Source organism: Manis pentadactyla, chromosome 1 (assembly GCF_030020395.1).
Source record: "Manis pentadactyla isolate mManPen7 chromosome 1, mManPen7.hap1, whole genome shotgun sequence".
Lineage (NCBI taxonomy): Eukaryota > Metazoa > Chordata > Mammalia > Pholidota > Manidae > Manis > Manis pentadactyla.
The window spans coordinates 149916557-149935586 of NC_080019.1; the positions used below are offsets into that span (position 1 = coordinate 149916557).

The window sequence follows — 19030 nt, forward strand, 5'->3', positions numbered from 1 at the left end:
GACAAACGGTTACAATGCTAAGGTTTTTATGAATTTCCCTCTTCAACAGTGCATTTCCTTCAATGAGTTTCATAAATTTTGTCAGAGGAATATACTATGGCTGTTCATTGCTATAGCACGTTAGTCTCATATAAATGATCTGTCAGCCCAAAAAGATACTGTGTGCTCAATTGGCCAGACCCAGGTTTCTGGAGATTGGCCAACCCAAACAGCTGGTATGCAGTATGTCTCTCCACAGATAACAGGAATGAGGTATTAACTGAATGTTGCTTTTACAATGGAACCACCGAAGGGGTCATCCCTAAAGCCATATAATATTGATTGGCTTTCACAGTTACAATACTAAGGAATCACTGGGGCCACAACTTAAGGGAAGCAAACGTTTTTTCTGTGTCTGGCAGCCGGGGAATTGCATAATCTGTTACTCTCGTATTTATTTCCAAAGGGTATATTTCCTGCCTAAAACAATGTCACTATTAATATGCCACATAGCAGTAGAAATCTATCTTCTGTGGGAAAGAGGGGCTGGAAGGGAGTTGGGATGTAAACTGCAATTAAGTGTGGACTTTGGGCAATACCACTGGCACCACCAGGAAGCTTGTTGCCCAGCCCAGATCTGCTAAGTCAGAACCACATTCTAGCAAGGTCTGTGGAAACTGGTTCAGCACATTGCGTTTAACCAGCACTGCCCTGGGAAGTAGTTCTGCACCACTCATAGTTCTGTCAGAGAAACCACACCTTTCTGTACTTAACAGTTGTTTCACTCTTGCCCAGCTCAACAGGTGCTTTCACATGAAGGCCACTCCTCTTTCTGTCAACTCCTGAAATTTTGTCCTGCACAATTAATTTTGCAATTAAAGTAAATGCTGTTCTACTGTTTTACTGATTTCATTTATCTCTGCTGGCAGTACCCAAAGTCGCATCTTATATATGGTTGCTTAAGTGGTTAGTACTTATAATATATACTTATCACGTATATTTATAATGCATTGGCCTAAATTGATAGCTCATTAGAAAACCAATTGATTCTAACCTGAACACAAAAACAACAAAAAACAGAGCAACATGAACACTTAATTTACTCTAAAAATGTGGTTATTAAGGATGTAACCTTTCAGATGTGACCGCTGAGCAAAGTATATTTGACATTGAACGTAACTGAGAAAAATTTTAAATGCACTGCATAGATTTAGAACTTTGCTGAGAAATGTGTACTATAATAATCTTTATGTTATTTTGCATGATAACATTTTAGGTAACATGCATTGTTAAAGTGAAAAGTGGAAAAATTTTTATGAAATATAGCGAGTTGTGAAATCAACCCTCTTTTCTAGATTGAAACCAATAACTACTTTGTAACTTACTATACCAGTTGGTAAATATGAGGGTACTCCTATAGTGTGTGACTACATGAGTACCATTGAAATACTGGGTTACAGTTTATGTTCTTATTTCACTGAGGCATAACATACATTGGGTTGTAATTTTTGGAGAACATTAGGTTGAGTTAGGAATTCTTTCACTGTCCTTTCTCTGTGGAACTAGTATCAGGCCAGATCAGTTCATAGACATACTTCCTTTTTTGGCATCTGTCCTTTTTTTTGCCTTTATCAATTATTATTATTCCCTAGATTCAGAATCTCTAAATCTTTGATAAACTAATAGATTGAATTTTATATTAAACTCTTCCCTCTCAACACTAGTGAGATGGTAAATATTACAGAGTGAGATATCCATTTTTTTAGTGTGTTATGATCCAGACTTAGACTCAAAACAGAATATTGAGTTTATCTCAGTCACAGTACAGCATTTGTTTGCTTACATAAGGACATGGCATAATGATTGGAATATTTAAATGTTTTGCCTAGAAACCTCTGGACTCATAATGATGTAAGTGAAAAGTTGACTAAATAGTTACAGAAGAGACTGCCAGAGTGATTTACTCTGACTTACGTATAAAATAATAATATCAATTCAGAGCCCACTGTACTTAAAAAGTATGAAATTTTGGCTTTTGCTTGTGGGCAGAAAATTAAGATGATGTCTTCACTGGTTTTACTAGGAAGTAGATGCATGTTAATTTTCATATAAATATGTTTATTTCATGTACTTTTTTTCACTCTTTGTATGAGTGAATACTAAATCTATTTTGAATGAAGCCTAAGTAATCAAATTTTGAAATAGAGCCCTAAGAGTTAGAGTGAAGAATCTTACCTCCTAGAAATGACAAGTTTAATCTTTTCTTAGAAGAAACAATCAAAATGATTACTTTTAGCAGAACTACATTTCCATTAATATCCCAACAATCATTATTGACTTTAACCTAAGGAGCCACATAAGCCATTTTCTGCACTCGTATAGAGTACAATATTCAACATGCCTTACAATATTTATTATAATAGATTCAAATTTCTTTTGCTAAGATTTAAGGCCATAGAGCTCATAAATATTTTAGAAAACACAAAAATATCTCTTTCCCATTGCACTGTTAAAATTAGGTGGTTGATATCTTTCCATAGCTCTTTTAGTGACATAAATTTGTGTTCTAAACCTTTGTTGATATTCACTTATACCCACAGGGTTTTTTTTAGGTATACTTCTCTGAATTATTTTTAGATGAGTGCTCTAGGGATGACATCCTTAACTTTTCACATTCGAGTCAAAGTTAATGTAGTACCACCGCACATAAAATATAAAAAGCATGTAACCATGTAGGTGCATTTACTCCCCCATCCTTTATTATTCATACATTTATACATATTATAAAGTCCACAATCTAATATAATGATTTTCCTTTAAATAATTATTTATATTTTAAATAAACTAAGAGGGACAGAATAGCCTCTTATTTTTACTGACACATTCACCACTTCCGACGTGCCTTATTCCTTCCTACAGATTCAAGTGATCAAATCTTGATCCTTTTTGCCAAACAGTTTTTCCACGATTTTATCTCTTTCTTCTCACATTTTACTCTAAGAAGCAAGAAGAAACCCTGCCACAGCTTCAACACTCAGCTTGGAAGTCTCCTCAGTTAAATATTTTGAGTTCATTACTTCCAAGTTCTACTTTCCATATAACTAGAGAACACAATTCTGCTAAGCTTTCTGCCATCATACATCCCCTTTTCTTCCAGTTTCCAGTACCATGTTGCTTATTTCCTCCTGAGTTCTCTCTGGCAAGGTGAGCATCCACATTTTTATTAGTAGTCTGTTGAAGGCAATCTAAGCTTTTCCTATAACGCTCCTCAATATTTTTCCAGCCTCAATCCATTACCCAATTCCAAGGCTACTTCACACTTCTAGGTATTTGTCACAGCATAGCAACCCCACATCCAGTACCAAAATCTGTGTTCGTTTTCTTTTTGTAGTAACAAACTACTACAGTCCTACTGAATTAAGTAGTGCCAATTTATCTTACAGTTCTGGACATCAGAAGTCTGAAATGGTTCTCACTGGGCTGACATGAACGTGTTAGCAAGACCACAGCCTTTTCTGGAAACCCCAAAGGAGATTGTTTTTTTCTTTTTTCTAGAGCCCTGAAACTACCTGAATTCCTTGGCTGGTGTTCCCCTTCCCCGTCTAGTCTTTCTCCTAGTGGGTCACCAAAACTGACTCTGCTGCTTCCTTTCTATGGATTTGAGGACCCTCATGATTACATTGGGCCCACAAATATAATCCAGAAAAATCTCCCTATTTTAAGGTCACATGACTAGCAACCTTACTTCCAATCTGCTATTTTAATTCCCCTTAGATGTGTAATTTGACATATTCACAGATTCCAAGGACTGGGACCTTTGATAGGCTATTATTTGGCCTACCATACTCAGCATAAACTAAAACTATCTCCCTTGCAATGGCAGCCGCCCAAATCTCAGTTCATTCTCAGCCTTAGCTGTGCTGTTAGGAGTCTGCCCACGTATATGTTGTTCAGATCAGCTAAGGAACTGGTTAAGATTTACACATTTACACATAGAATTCAGGGCTCCTTCTCTTAGGCTGCCTCATTTCTGGGATCTCACCTGACAACATCCAGTGACTATGGTTAACCCAAACTCTGTCCTCAGGTTCTGCAAACCAATAAGATCATGGATTTTCTACGAACTTTTGGCCACCCTACATGACAAAGATCTGTGCCTGTCAGTGAAAAGGAATATATATGAGAAGCTGTCCTCATGTGATTCCAGTCTACCAAGTGCCGATTTCCCTCCAGTGTCTGTCTGCTTTTGGATACTCGGGTAGATCTACTGTCTTCAGGTAGGTTTTGTTTTGTTTTGTTTTCAGAGATAAGATATTTTTATCTGCATGAGGGTTGGTATGAAGGTTAGTCTAAGTGTTGGTCCAAGCTCTCTAACCATACGAGAAGCCTTGATTTTACTTTTTTTAATTGCTAATGACCTTATTTACTTGTGTCAATAAGTCAAATTCCAATAGAACAATGTTTCTTTTTCACCTTACATCATCATCTGTATCACTCACAATAAATAACAGGAAATCTACTATGCACAAATCACAACTCGATGAATTTTACTTAAAGTAAACACACCATGGTAACTAGCATCCAGATAAAAACAGAACTATCAGTTCTATAGACAGTCACCTTATGCCATCTTCCAGTCCCCATAAAAACTCTTCCCTAAAGCTAATAGTTTTCTTGACTTACTTGCTTATTCAGAACTTCATATAAATAGAATTGTTCAACTCATAGGAATTTTCTGTATGTATGGCTTCTTTTACCCAAAATTATGTTTGTAAGAAGCATCCATATTGTTTGCATACAACAGTAGTTCATTTATTTCATGAGGTTTAGTATTCCCTGTATGAAAAAATTATGATATATTTATCTTTACGACTTTTAGCGGATATTTGGATTGTTTCCAGGTTAGGTCTATTACAAATAGATTACTATGAACATTTTAGTGGATGACGCTTAGTGTTGATGTACCCAGCTTCATGTTGCACATGTCTAGGAATGGAACTGCTGGCACATGGGGTTTGCATTGTGTTCAGATTTAGTTAACACTGACAACCAGTTTACCAAAAAGTTGATACCATCAATAAATAAGAATTCATTTCCTCCACATCCTTGCTAATATGTAGTTGTTGTTTATGATGTAAATGAAGAAAATTTTTTCAAATAAGTTATCTTGTCCTAGCTTGCTTATTAATCCAGTCAATTTTTCACTAAAATGCAGGCTAAGAACAATTTTTGAAGATAATGTCAGTAAGTAAGTAATCCAGTGTCCTAAAGAGTATCAAATAATCATCCACTACTTCTAACAATAATATTCAAAAACCTTGTTAAATGCAAAAGTAGATATTTTTTTGTACTAAGATTTTCTATCTGAGGTAGGATCTGAATATTTATGCAGTTGAATAAAGATTTAAAGCTGCTAGTCAGAACCTGACTGGATTCAGAGCTTGCCCAAAAGAAACTAATCAAGGCAATTAATTTTGTTTATAATGCATCCATAAAAAAAATCATAAATACTTTGAACTAAAACAACCATCTGCTTCAGAAAATCTTTTGAGCATATTAAAAGACATCCATATTTGTACTATAGGACATCACCAGATTTTACCTGGTACTGTGACCTTCACATTATAAGGAGATTTAGAAATTGACCTAAAAGAGCACTTCAAAAACCAGAGTGTTTGCTAGTTTCATTATGCTTTCTACAATTTTGCTTCTTATAGACAATATTTCTCTCTGTATTTGTGAAAAAAATACTTGTAGTGATTTTCCTATAAAATATGAGTGTTTAATTTCTTACAATTATTCATTAGAATTTCTCTAGGATAGTGATTTTCACAGGTAGGGCAAATTTTTTGTATTAAGATTTATTTCGGAGGCATGCATAGCACAAGTGTGTGTGCAGTGCATGTGTGTGTATGTGCATGCATTTGTGTGTGTTTTTAGGGGACAGAGTTATTGAGGTGAAAGGAAGTGAGCATAGTACCACTTTTCCAGATTTCTTTACCCCCACCTTAAGCAACATTTCTGTAAAGAATGTTACCTTAACTTGAAGTGAAAGTCAGCTTAGACAATTGTTTATAGACAAAATATTGGTGTGATATGATTATTGCAAGAAGTAAACTAATTTATGATTTTAACAGAGAATACAATAGAAACAACTTGCATACTAACCTGTAGCATGTCAAGGTACTTTTCTCAAACACTGAGCTGTGGAATCTTTCGTAACTCAAAAAGGAAATTCCCTTTTGCAAGCTCATCTCAACTTGTGCACCTTAGCATGTTTTCTGTGGGTCAGTGTGTTAGCTTAATATCCTTTAGCATGTTCCCCTTAGTAGGAATGTGGTAGTAATAACAGCAAGTTCTCAGAGAAGATAGTTTGCACCAAGTTTTCTGATTACTGCACATTAAAACTTCCTATTTTACCCCCCTTTTCCTTTATGTTCTCTGTCTTCTCACACACCCACACAGAAATCTCCAGAATAGGTAAAATGGGTGGGGGAAATATGGGACTCATATTTTATTTGCTCTATCATGGGACAAAATCTTTAAAAAGGCAAAAATTGAAAAGTTTTATTCAAAAATCTCAAAGTTAAACAGATTCTCCAGGAAGATAAATTACATCCAATATCTCTCTGAGTGACATCCAGCAAACCAATGTATACATGCCCAAGGACTATTGTGCTTTTATCATTATAAGAAATTGGGCATGTACTATCTAATGAAAATTTGTTAATTCTTTCATGCAACTTGAAGTTTCTTGGCTTAAAAAAAATCAAATTCTACTCCATTCATATTACTCATTTTGCTTACTGGAAAAGAATGCAATATGGTTGAGACTTAAAATGGTACCACTTTATGCAAAATAACAGGGGCCTTGATTTATAGTTTCATCAGAAAACCTTTCCATATCTGGATTTGATCTCATAGCTTCCCTTTTTTCTTGTTTAAATAATTAATTAAAATCATATTTAAATAGTGGCTCTGCTTCACAAGTGAGATAAACTGCAGGTCAGAGTAAATGTAGTATTTTGCTATGGCTTATGATCTGGTTTGCCTTAAAAGTTTCATTAGTTATGTTTCCTTTTGGTATCTCCTGTGGCGTTTCTACTGGCACTGCTAACATTTTTCTCTCTCCTCTCATTCTATCAGGTTAATCAGTCACATCAATTCATCAAAAAAATATGCACAATTTCTGACACTCTTTAGAAGACAATTTTGTTGCCATGGTGTCTGTTAGCTTTTTAGGTTTCTCACATATATTGGATTGGATTGTTTTTCCAGCTCTTTTTACTCTTTTTTTATAATGAAGTAAATACATTTTACTCAACTTAACATTGAATAAACTCACGACTAATATGACTAATTAATTGGATTAATTCTATAGTCTTGTTGAGATTTGGGTTAGCAATTACTTCCTTTTACATGTGAGAGATGGTAATGCTTGCTAAAAGATCTGCTTAGAAAATTAGAAAGAAATATTTGGCTAACAAGGATATGCTTAGATAAAAGTGTTAATGCCTCAGGAAAAATTATAATATATACTTTAGATAAGGAGTAGATAAAATGAAACTTCAAAATAGAGAGCCTTACCAGAGAATTTGAGAAGAACCTCTCTGTGGTTTTAAGCCTGTGTTTATAAAATTCAAAGATTTTAGTTTATTGTTAGTATTCTCTAAATAGTATTGAGTTCAATTAAATGCATTTAACTATCTAGCTTTCCCTGTGGAGTTAGCTTTATTGCATTCAGTATTAGTGTACGTTTACTTACAACAAACATTCTGGTCTGTCATCTGAATCTTGTAAGGTCTTGCCTTTTAAATTATTAGTGAACCAAGGGAAATAATTTTATATTCATATGTCCAGCAAATTATCCTACAAAAATAAAGGAGAAATAAAGACTCTCCTAGATAAACAAAAGCTGAGTGAGTTCATCACTAGACTTGTCTTAACAAGAAATGCTAAAGGGAATCCTTCAAGTCAAAATGAAAGGATGCTAGTCCTTTGAGTCAAAATAAAAGCATGTGAAAAGTATAAAGCTGTATGGCAAAAGTAAATATATAAACAAATACTCAATCTTGTAACACTATAATGGTGTTGCATAGTCACTTCAATTCTACAATAGGATCTAAAAGATAAAAGCATAAAAAACAGCACTATATCATTAGTTAGTGGATACAAAATATAAAAATAAGTAATATTGTGTGTCAACTATACTTCAGTAAAAGAATTTTTTTTAATATTTAATTTGTGAATTTAGTACTGTAAAATAGGGAGGATGCAAAAGAGTAGAATTTTTGTGTACAGTTGAACTTAAGTTGTCAGTTTAAAGCAATTATTATAACTGCAATATGTTTCATGTAATCCCCATTCATAACCACAAATACCTGTGGAAGATACCCAAAAGGAAACCAGTATGTATCTATGAAAAATTAATGAAACATAAAGATGACAGGAGAGGAAAAGAAAGATAAAATAGCTATAAGACATGCAGAGAATGAATTAACAAAATAGCAATAGGAAAGCCTTACCTATCAGTAATTACTGTAAATATAAATGTATTAAATTTCACAATTTAAGAAGATCGAATGACTTATGTAAATATATTTTAAAAACAAGACCTACTATATGCTGTTTGTAAGACTCACTTTAGATTTAAGAATATACGTAGGCTGAAAATGAAAGAATGGAGAGATATATTCCATTCAAATGATATCCAAAGGAGAGCAGAGATTACTATACTACTATCAGGCAAATAGACTTTAAGTCAAAAACATTTACAAGAGACAAAGAATGGCATTATATAATGATAAAAAGGTCAATCCACTAGGAAGATATTAGAATTTAAAAATATATGCACCTAACAGCACACTCAAATACATGAAGTAAACATTGACAGAACTGAAAGGAGAAACAGAAAGCAATGCAATAGTAACAGAGACTTTAATACCTCACTTTCAACAATAGATAGGTCATCCAGACAGAAAAGCATAAACAAAACAGAGAACTTTAAGAACACTATAGACCAGATGTACCTAACAGGCATATACAGAATATTCCATCCAACAACAGCAGAGTTCACATAATTTTCAAACATACATAGAACATTCTCCAGGATAGATCATACGTTAGGCCACAGAACAAGTCTCAACAAGTTTAGTGTTGAAATTTTACCAAGTATCTTTTCAAACCACAATGGAATGACACTAGAAATCAATAGCAGAAGAAAAAATGGAAAATTCATAAATAAGTGGAAATTAAACAACACACTCTTGAACAATCAAGTACAAAGAAAATTAGAAAATATCTTGAAACATTTCATCAAAAACAAAACTTACCAAAATTTATTGGTTGCAGCAAAAGCAGTACTAAAAGGCAAGTTTATAGTGATAAACATCTACACTAAAAAAGGAGGAGAATTCCAGATAAATAACCTAATTTTATATTTCAAGGAGTTAAAAAAAGAAAAACAAACTAAGCCCAAGTTAGCAGAAGGAATGAAATAACAAAGATTGGAGCAGAAATAACTGACCTAAAGAACAGAAAAAAATCAACAAATTGAGAGTTGGTTTTTTATGAAAAGATCAACAAAATTGACAAAACCTTGGCTAGGCTAAGAAAAAAAGAGAAGAGACTCAAAAAAAATATAAATTATAAATTGAAAAACACTTTACAACTGATGCCAAAGAAATAAAAAAGATTATGAGACTACTATGAACAATTATATATCCCAATAAATGGTTAATCTGTAAAAAATGGATAAATTTCTAGAAACATACAACCTACCAAAACTAGATCATGAAATCTGAACAAACCTACAAGGAAGGAGATTGAGTTAGTAGTCAAAAACCTCCCAATAAAGATAAGCCCTTAACCAAATGGCTCGCTGGAGAAATTAACCAAACATGTAAAGAATTAACACCAATATTTCACATATTCTTCCAAAAAATTAAGAGGAAGGAACATTTCCAGATTCATTGTATGAGGCCAGCATTACCCTGATACCTAAACCAAACAAAGATATTACCAGAAAAGTACAGACCAATATCCCTGATGAATATTGTGCCAAAAAAAACCTAGCAAACTGAATTCAACAGCACATGAAAGGATCATACACCATAACTATGTGGGATTTATTCTTGAAATGCCAGGATGTTTCAGTACATGAAAATCAATTTAATGCAGCAAAAATTAACAGAATGAAGGACAACAACCACATGATCATCTCAACTGATGCAGAAAAGGCATTTGACAAAATTCAACACCCTTTCATGTTAGAATGGATAAATGGATTGGAAGACTTAATGGCCCTACTACCCAAAACAAAGATTTAATGCAATCCCCATCAAAATTCCAATGGCAATTTTCTCAGAAATAGGAAAAAAATCCTAAAATTCATATGGAATTTTAAGGACCATGAATAGCAAAAAAAAACCTTTAGAAAGATAAACAAAACTAGAGTCCTCAAACTTCATGATTTCAAAACATATTATAAAACTACAGTAATCAGAACAGTATGGTACTAGCATAAAGACAAACATATAAACCTATGGAAAGAATAGAGTCCAGAAATATATCTTCCTATGTATGCTCAAATAACCTTCAATAAGGATGCCAAGATTGCACATGGAAACAGGATAATCTCTTCAGCAAATGTGTTGGGAAAACTGGATATCCACATGTGATACAATGAAGTTGGACTTTTACCTTCCACTTATACAAAAGTTAACCCAAAATGAATTAAAAACCCAAGTGTAAAACCTGAAACTACATACAGGTAAAAAGCTTGATGACATTGTGTTTGGCAATGATTCCTTGGATATGACACCAAGAACAAGGGTAATAAAAGCAAAAATAGACAAATGGGACTATGTCAAACTTAAAAAACTTCTATACTGCAAAGAAAACCATCAACAGAGTGAGAAGGCAAAAAATAGAATGAAAGAAAATATTTGCAAACTATATATCTGATAAGAGGTTAATTTCCAAAATACATTAGGAACCCTTACATCACAGTAGCAAAAACAAATAACATGATTTATAATGGGCAAATATTTAAATAGGCATTTCTTTAAAGAAAATATACACATGGCCTATAAAAAGCATATAAAAAGATGCTAAACATTACTAATCATTAGGTTTTTTTTTAAAGAAAAAGTGTTTTACAGAAGTGTTGGTGAGGATGTAGAGTAATTGGAACCCTTTTATACACTGATGGTGAGAGTGTAAAATGGCATAGCTGCTATGGAAAACAGATCTGGCTAAAAATTAAAAATAGAAATACCATATGATCCAGTTATCCCATTTCTTGGTTTTCATCCTAAAGAATTGAAAACAGGATCTTGCACTCCCATGTTCATTCCTGCATTATTCACAATAGCCAGGAGTTGGAAATGACCTAAATATCCATGAATAGATTATGGATAAAGAAAATGTGGTATAGACATACAGTGGAATATTATTCAGCCTTAAGAAAGAGGAAATCCTGTCATAATCTGTAGCATGGATGAACCTTGAGGACATTATGCTAAGTGATACAGATAGTCACAGAAAGACAAATACTGCATTGCATGATTTCACTTATATATATTGAGTAGTCAAACTCAGAAATAGAAAGTAGAATGGTGGTTGCCAGGTAGGAGAAAAAGGAGAGTCATTGTACAATGGGTGTAGAGTTTCAGTCTTATAAGAAAAAAATTCTAGATATTTGTTGCACAACAATATGCATTTAGTTAACACTACTGTACTGTGCACTTTAAAATGTTTAAGATGGTAAATTTTATTTTGTGTGTTTTTTACCACAAGGAAAAAGAAATCAAACTTCCAAAAAGTAATTTTAGGCCTAAGAATATTAAATGTAATGTCTACAAAGTTATCTAGAAAGCATCAGTTTTTGGTCAGTCCACTGATTTCAGTTAAAATAGAAAAAGGGAACTGATATAGTAGAAAGAATGAAATATTTGCAGTAAGTTAAAATCTCTGAAAAGTAACCATAGTTTGCCATTTATAAGTTCTAGGACTTTAGCCAAATTACCTCTTCAAGCTGGTTTTCTTATTTGTAATAAAAGAAAATAATATGTTACCGCATTGTATATTATAAGTATTAAATGGGATAATGTGCCTGAATTATCTAGCATAGTGCCTGACCATAGCAGATAATGAATTTTTTCATTCCCTTCTCTTTTCCTTCCAATTCACTAAACATAGATTAGGTGGCCACTGATGCTAGAAAACCATTCCAAAAAGATAGGTGGAGGGTTTTTTAATTATGTGACAAAGAAAATATTAGTTTTAATATAAAAAGGTAATGATTATTAAGTTATTGCAGCATGCCAGGCACCATATAGGCATTACTGCTTTTGTTCCTATCATTTTGACAACGAATCTGAGGAGGGCTCTGTAATTACTACCATTTTTCCATAAAGAACCTGAGGTTAAGTGAATCTAATAACCTATCCAAAACTCCAACTAGGAAGAGCAGAGCCTGAAACCTACTCCAGATGTCACACTGAAGTTCAAGCTCTCAGCTGCTACTATACCATACTGTATGTGGAGGATGAGCTCAAATGTGTAAACAGGCTTGCCTAGAGATATAAAGCAATTAAATGTGAACAGCTTTATCTCGGGGAGGGAAAAGGGAAAGGAAAAATGGGTAACAAAACTCCATCCTTTCCTTTATACCTGTTCCAGACCTCGAGTAAAATGTATCTAGTAGTTTCTCCAATTTCTCTCTCAGTTTTATTATCTTAGTAACTAAGGCTTTCTACTATGCTTTACAAATGGGAAACAAAAGTGGTCTTGGACAATTGATACTACTTTTAATGGAGGGGAAAAAATCAGCTGCCCCTTGAGAAATGGGTTAAATTTGAACAGATTGAGAATATAGAATAGAGAGAAAGGCTAAGATGAAGGAATTAACATGATTTTTTTTTGTAAACAATGATAAGATTAATCATTCTAGAGCAGAAGTTTTGCTTTGAAAAGATTAAGCTGAAACATGTACGGAGCTCAGTGTACAACTTTGACCATTCACCACCCAGATCATTAGTTATCAAATCATCTTGAAGAAAAGTAGATACTGCTTAAGGCTCTGAAATCACTCCCAGATGAAGCTTGATAGAACCATAAAGTAGCTGCTAAATAAATTTAACTCATGTGTGAAAGGTAAAATTGAACTTGAGATGTTGACAAAAATGATTCCTAGCAGGATAGTGAGAACAAAAGATTTTTGCTCTTCTGAGGTGAATCCAACTCCCCTTTGCCCATAGTTTTGTTTCTCCTAAAAGTGTAGGATAAGGCAGAGGCAGGATCTTTCTAAGTTTGCTGGTGGTGTCTGAGTAGAAATGAGACATTGTTCTCTCAGCTCTACTCTTTTGTATCGATCTTGCTCTTTACATACACACACACATCTGCACACTCACACACACAGGTTTTTTTTTTATCAACAGGAATAAAGAGAAAATTAAAAACAAAAGAAAATACTTGTAGACTTCTTCTAGCCATTACAATGTTATTTCTTGTTAGTTTACCTTATAGTTAATTTATACCTACGTCTCAGCTTGAACTTGAGTCTCATTAAAAGTCTATTATAAAGGTGTCATATTTTAGTTGAGAAAAGCAATATTAAGTTTGTTAATGCTATGAAACGTAGGACAAAGTCTGTTACTCTTTTCATCTTTTAGTAGAAATATGTGATTAACACCCCCCAAAAAATCTTACACATATTAAATATTTAATTTAAATAGGAAATGGAAGATGAATTTGGATTTATGCTTTTAAAATATGCATATGGTAATCATATGGAACCTTTTGAATTCATATATGCCTTGAATCTGTTCTTAGCTACTTGTAGATTTCAACAAAGTAGTTATTCTTTTTTCATTTCAAACTATGCTAGAAGTCACATTACCTGCAATCTAAGTGGAAATATAGTGCATATCATTATCGTTAACAGAGTTGAAATCTTATTATCACAATAAACATTTAAAATTTTTTCAAAATTAAAATATTCATCTTGAGAGTTACAGTCATATTTCATGGTGTTTACTACTTATGTAATATAATTTTTAGTATTGATGTATATTATAATATTAAATGTCATTAACATTTTAGAATTTCTCTATTAACTCCTAACTCTCCATAACTTGGCAGAAATGTCTTAAAAGTCAAATCAAATTATTATTATGCCAAGTTAGTAGTTCATTGGCCAACCATGGCCCTCAACACACAAACACACACACACACACACACATGCCCCCGTGGATGATATCTTTAATGAAAATTTTCTTTGATAGTGTCATAACAACATTCTAGTATATGTAGAATTGTTCATTAAAGAAAAAGATGTCAATTTCTCAAGATTCTTAAAATTTCAATTAAATAGATATCTCATTAATTTATTCTAATGCATAATAAGGTATTATCAATATTTCCATAAATTGAATTATTCATTTCTTGTAGAGCTTAACAAATACATTTATGTGTGTAAGTAAAATATAGTTAGATAAGCAAGATTTGTTTAACCTCTATACCTACTTAGAACATCACCCTGTCTTATTTCTCAAAAAGAATTGAGAATATATTAATTCTATAGAACTATTAGCAATACATAAATTCTAATGATATGTCTTCTTTTCTGTTACCCACCCACAACTTTAAAATATACAGAACTTTAGAAATTTTGATTCCAGTGATTCTATCATAGCCCGTATATTTAAAAGAGATGTGCAATTTAAAAAGCATTTTTCATATAACTATAAAATTTGGTAAAGTCTGAGATTTAAGTCCTGATAAAAATAACTTTACTATGTCTGTGTTTCAAATGGTTCCTATCTCAACTCAGGAAAAATTAATAGATTTGCAATATTAATCATAAAATCTCTTCATTCAAAACAATTATTTTTATAACTTATTTTTATACACTCAGCATTATCAAAAACCACATAAAATATACATTCATTCTAATTTGAAAAAGTGGATAACTTAAACATAAATTACACTTAACATAAATATTGGTGATCAAATACAAGAATTCTGCTTCCAGAATGGCAAAAGAGTAAAGTTCTTAACAGACCCACATTACTGCAGAAAACAACTATAAACTCTGGACAAAATACAACAAAATAAAACCAACAACCTGAAAGATCTAGGGGGTGAACAGAGCCATGAAAATCCTTGCAAGAGAGCTAAAATTTGAAAGAAGATTCCAGTCATCATAGATGACACCAGTTTAGTACGCTCCATTTAGAGTTGTGTCATCCAATGATAATCCAAAATCTGCCTTTCATTGAAGAAGAGTTTACCCTTTGTGGTATCTCATGGAAGCAAAAATTATTCAGGATAATATTCAACACATTAATATGCTTAGATGAAATTTATTTCTCGTTTTAAATATATAATTTAAATTTTAACTTCAAAAATATACCTGAAGATATATAATTGCTTAAAATTTTGTAGTTTTCATAAAATTCACACCACTCATGTCTATTATGGATCCACAATAATCATTTAAGGTAATTTTAGAGAGCAGGTAATTTTAGAGATTGAAGTTTTTGAGAGGTTAATAAATTGTTGGGAGAGAAGAAACAAATCTTCCTTATAGAAGGATTACAAATAATATATATATAGATAACTCCACCTGCTCCGGGAGGTGAAGTTTAACTCCCAGCCCCTTCCATTTAGTGTGGGCTGGACGTAGAATAGAATATTGAAAGAGAAAAACAGTAACTTTACAGTGGAGAAACCTAGCAAAATCACCTTAGCTAAATGATCAATATTAGCATCACCAGTAATGTCATGTGGATATCATGTACTCTCTGATGTGACAGGATGAGAGGGGCACTTCTCATTATTCCAAATTATTCTGAAATACAGTTTAATTTTTTTTAAAATATTGCTCACATATTGATGCCAGTACTAGGATTCACAAGAGTTTCTGCTGAAAATGTTCCCTCACTTCACCTCAAATCAATTATTTCTTAATGTCCAGAAAGAAAATTTTGTGCATATATATATAAAGAATGCTTATAGTGGTGCATGTTTTAATTTGCATTCATTTTATTAAAATTGTAATTTAAATTAATCCTCTTAGATTTTCAAAGAGAAATTCTATCTAATAAATGCACATATAGATCTAGTATTTTTGTTAAAATTAAAAACATGCAGTTATCCCTCATTCTTTGAACAATGTTCAACTGACTTTTAAGTTTGACAGATTAATTTCCCCTAAACATTTGGCACCATTTATAGGCCTGATTAATTCAATTTCCTCAGATATTTTAAATTATAATTACAAATTTTAATGCGTCCAAATCTCAAACATTTCAAACATTTCAAACACTTAACAAGAAAGATTTACAAATCTAATAAACAACAATCTCTTAAAATATTAACCACTACACATAAACCTAAAAAATATAAATTTCTAGAGTATTAGAGTATCAACCATTTCAACAATCAAATATTGTACACAAACTTCTCTTTCCTTACAGTTATCAATTTAAAATTATAAATACAAAATACGCATCTCTTGATTATTCCACCTTAAAATAAAAATTCTAACATCAAATAAATAATCCTGAAAATCCAAATTAAGAACCTGAAATTTAACATCAGTCACATTTCCTTAAACATTTAAATTAAAGTATTTCCAACATGCCAGACTCTCTTAATGTCAAATTATCTTCAATATTTACAAGCTTAATGAACAAAATGCACACAAGCTATCATGAGGATTATAAACCCTATCCCTAAACTAACATAAATATATGCTTTTCATATTTTCTCTTTATGTGTATACACACACACACTATATTGAGATTTGGAATCCCTATCACACTGCAAATAATCCATTTATTACCCTTTTGGCTTCTGAAACCTCTTTATGTTTTACTTTCTTATCTGTTAGACCCATCATCATTTATGGTCATTTTTTTGATACACTGCTGTTTCTCAATATATGTCACTCATTTAGCGGAGGAATGCCCATAAAATTACCTATGTCAGTCTCCAATTTGTCATTATTCGTGTATCTCAAATTCTTTGTTCTGTTCATTAAGACATAATTATTTGAGGGAATTTTTCAACTCAGTTACCAGTTCCACAATTGCCACTGTTTGTAATCAATCTCTGACTGGCTGTACAGTGTCAGTGGGTGGGGAAAACAAATGATTTAAGTCAAGCTCATGTTCTTGTTGAACTGCCAACTCAACATGTATTTTCACTCACCCATGCAGTGCCCTCTCTTCCTTCCCTAGATCTTGTAAACACTAAAGGGGAAGAATCGCACTAAATTTACATGAGTGTTTCAGCCCCACATCTAAGAGCAGTGCTCATTCCTGATGAGAACACCTCAAGGGTTCTGTGGCTTCAGTGGTGATCAAGAATGAATCATCTCACTGATAAAACTTTATTTACCATAGATACTAAGTCAAAGATTTATAATCAGAGAAGGCTGTTATGCTTTAAAGACCTTGATAAAAAGTACTGAAAGCTATTATAGGGAATATAGGTGAAAATAGCCAAAGTTAGGTTAATCCTGTTATTGGCACTTTCCCTAGAAGATTTAAATGACTAATCTCTTTCATTTAACATTTCTACTTCTAGTGATCATTAGAATTTTCTATTTTAATATCTAGTTCCACTGTAGCAATTGCTTGCTTTATGGTTTCCACAAAGATGCCAAGACATGGTAGAAAGAACATGAATTATAAAATAAGAGACCTGGGTTTCAATTTCGGCTCTTATTACTTAACTTTTCTAACTCAGTTTTCTCATCTTGAGGAAGGGAATAAAACCCAGCCTCAACATTTTAATGCTACTCAGTACAGTTGCTGACACATTGTAGGTGTTCCAGAAATAGTACTTTTTTCATGACATTGCTTTTCAACTTAGATTCACCTGTGGTGTTAAACATGTAGAAACATTGCATTTTCAAATGCAGCCCTTAAAATAAAGCCAAATCATATTACTGTGCATCTTTTATAGCTTTGTTTTGTTTTCATCTGTACTGCAATGAGGAGTAGTGAGTTTGCATCTGGATCTCATAAGCAGAGTAGCAGATATTACGGTGACATAGCTAATATCACAGTTGTTCAGTAAAGAATGGCATGCTACCACCACCTGGCATCTTGGTCAAAGGTTTTGACAAATTGATTATGAAAAATTGATTAAATCCCTAAAAAAGGAGAAGGGCTACTAACATACTAAAAAAAAAAGTTACCATTGTCTTTATTACAGAACTGTAGGTTATTAGATTACAGGTATTTGACATCTGAAACAGCCTGAAAACTTAAATATTTCACTAATGAGGAAACTGGAAATCAGAAATATGGTACAACTTGCTGTTTATATGGCAAATCAGCAACTGAACCCAGCTCACCTGTATCCTCTTTGACTGTATATACACTAAACTATGCAGCCTTGATAAGATGCTTACGTCATACATAGTTTGCTCAACCAAAGTTCTTTGGAGCAATCATTAGCTAGTCATCTTTCTAACTCCAGTTCTTATTAAATACAAATTTTCTCTCTCTGAGATCCATTTATTTAAGTAGGTGGCTCAAGCTTGAATGCAATTTCAGATTTATCCTTATTTGGTTTGAATGTAAAAATATTTAACTCTGACTTGTTCAAAAAGATTATGAAACAAACACCTAGTGCTAAATGACTGAGTTGGAATAGCTATCTTATTTTCTCATTTTTGTTTTCAGAAAAACGTCTCAGGAGGCATTCTTTTGCTATGAGCAGTGAGTGGGGCTTTAGGTACCACTTGGGCTGAACATTTGGCATCAGTTCTGTAAATACAGTGGCCATGTAAAGCAGTCTACTACATTACCTGAACTCCCTCTTCCACCTGTGTGGCTGAGGGATGGCAAGACAGCAGGACCAAGGACCCAGGCCTGGCTAACTAATCAGATTCTTTCTTCTCTGTATGTGCATTTAGAACACAAAATACACTTAGGACATATTTGACCTGGGAGTTGATGAGGCTAATGGGCTAGGGTAGTGATATTTATTTCCCTCTAGAGCAAAGAAAGTCAAATGAGAGGGGGGGAAA

General features: G+C 32.9%; 1 protein-coding gene across 1 annotated transcript in view; it reads left to right on the forward strand.

The window, feature by feature from the left end:
- The first annotated feature begins 4072 nt into the window (after nt 1-4072).
- Nucleotides 4073-19030, forward strand: part of HTR1F (5-hydroxytryptamine receptor 1F) — an 80754-nt gene continuing 65796 nt past the window's right edge. Inside the window, exon 1 of the mRNA XM_036898890.2 lies at nt 4073-4256. The gene's annotated coding sequence lies outside the window, so the exon portion shown is untranslated. The remainder of the gene's footprint in view (nt 4257-19030) is intronic.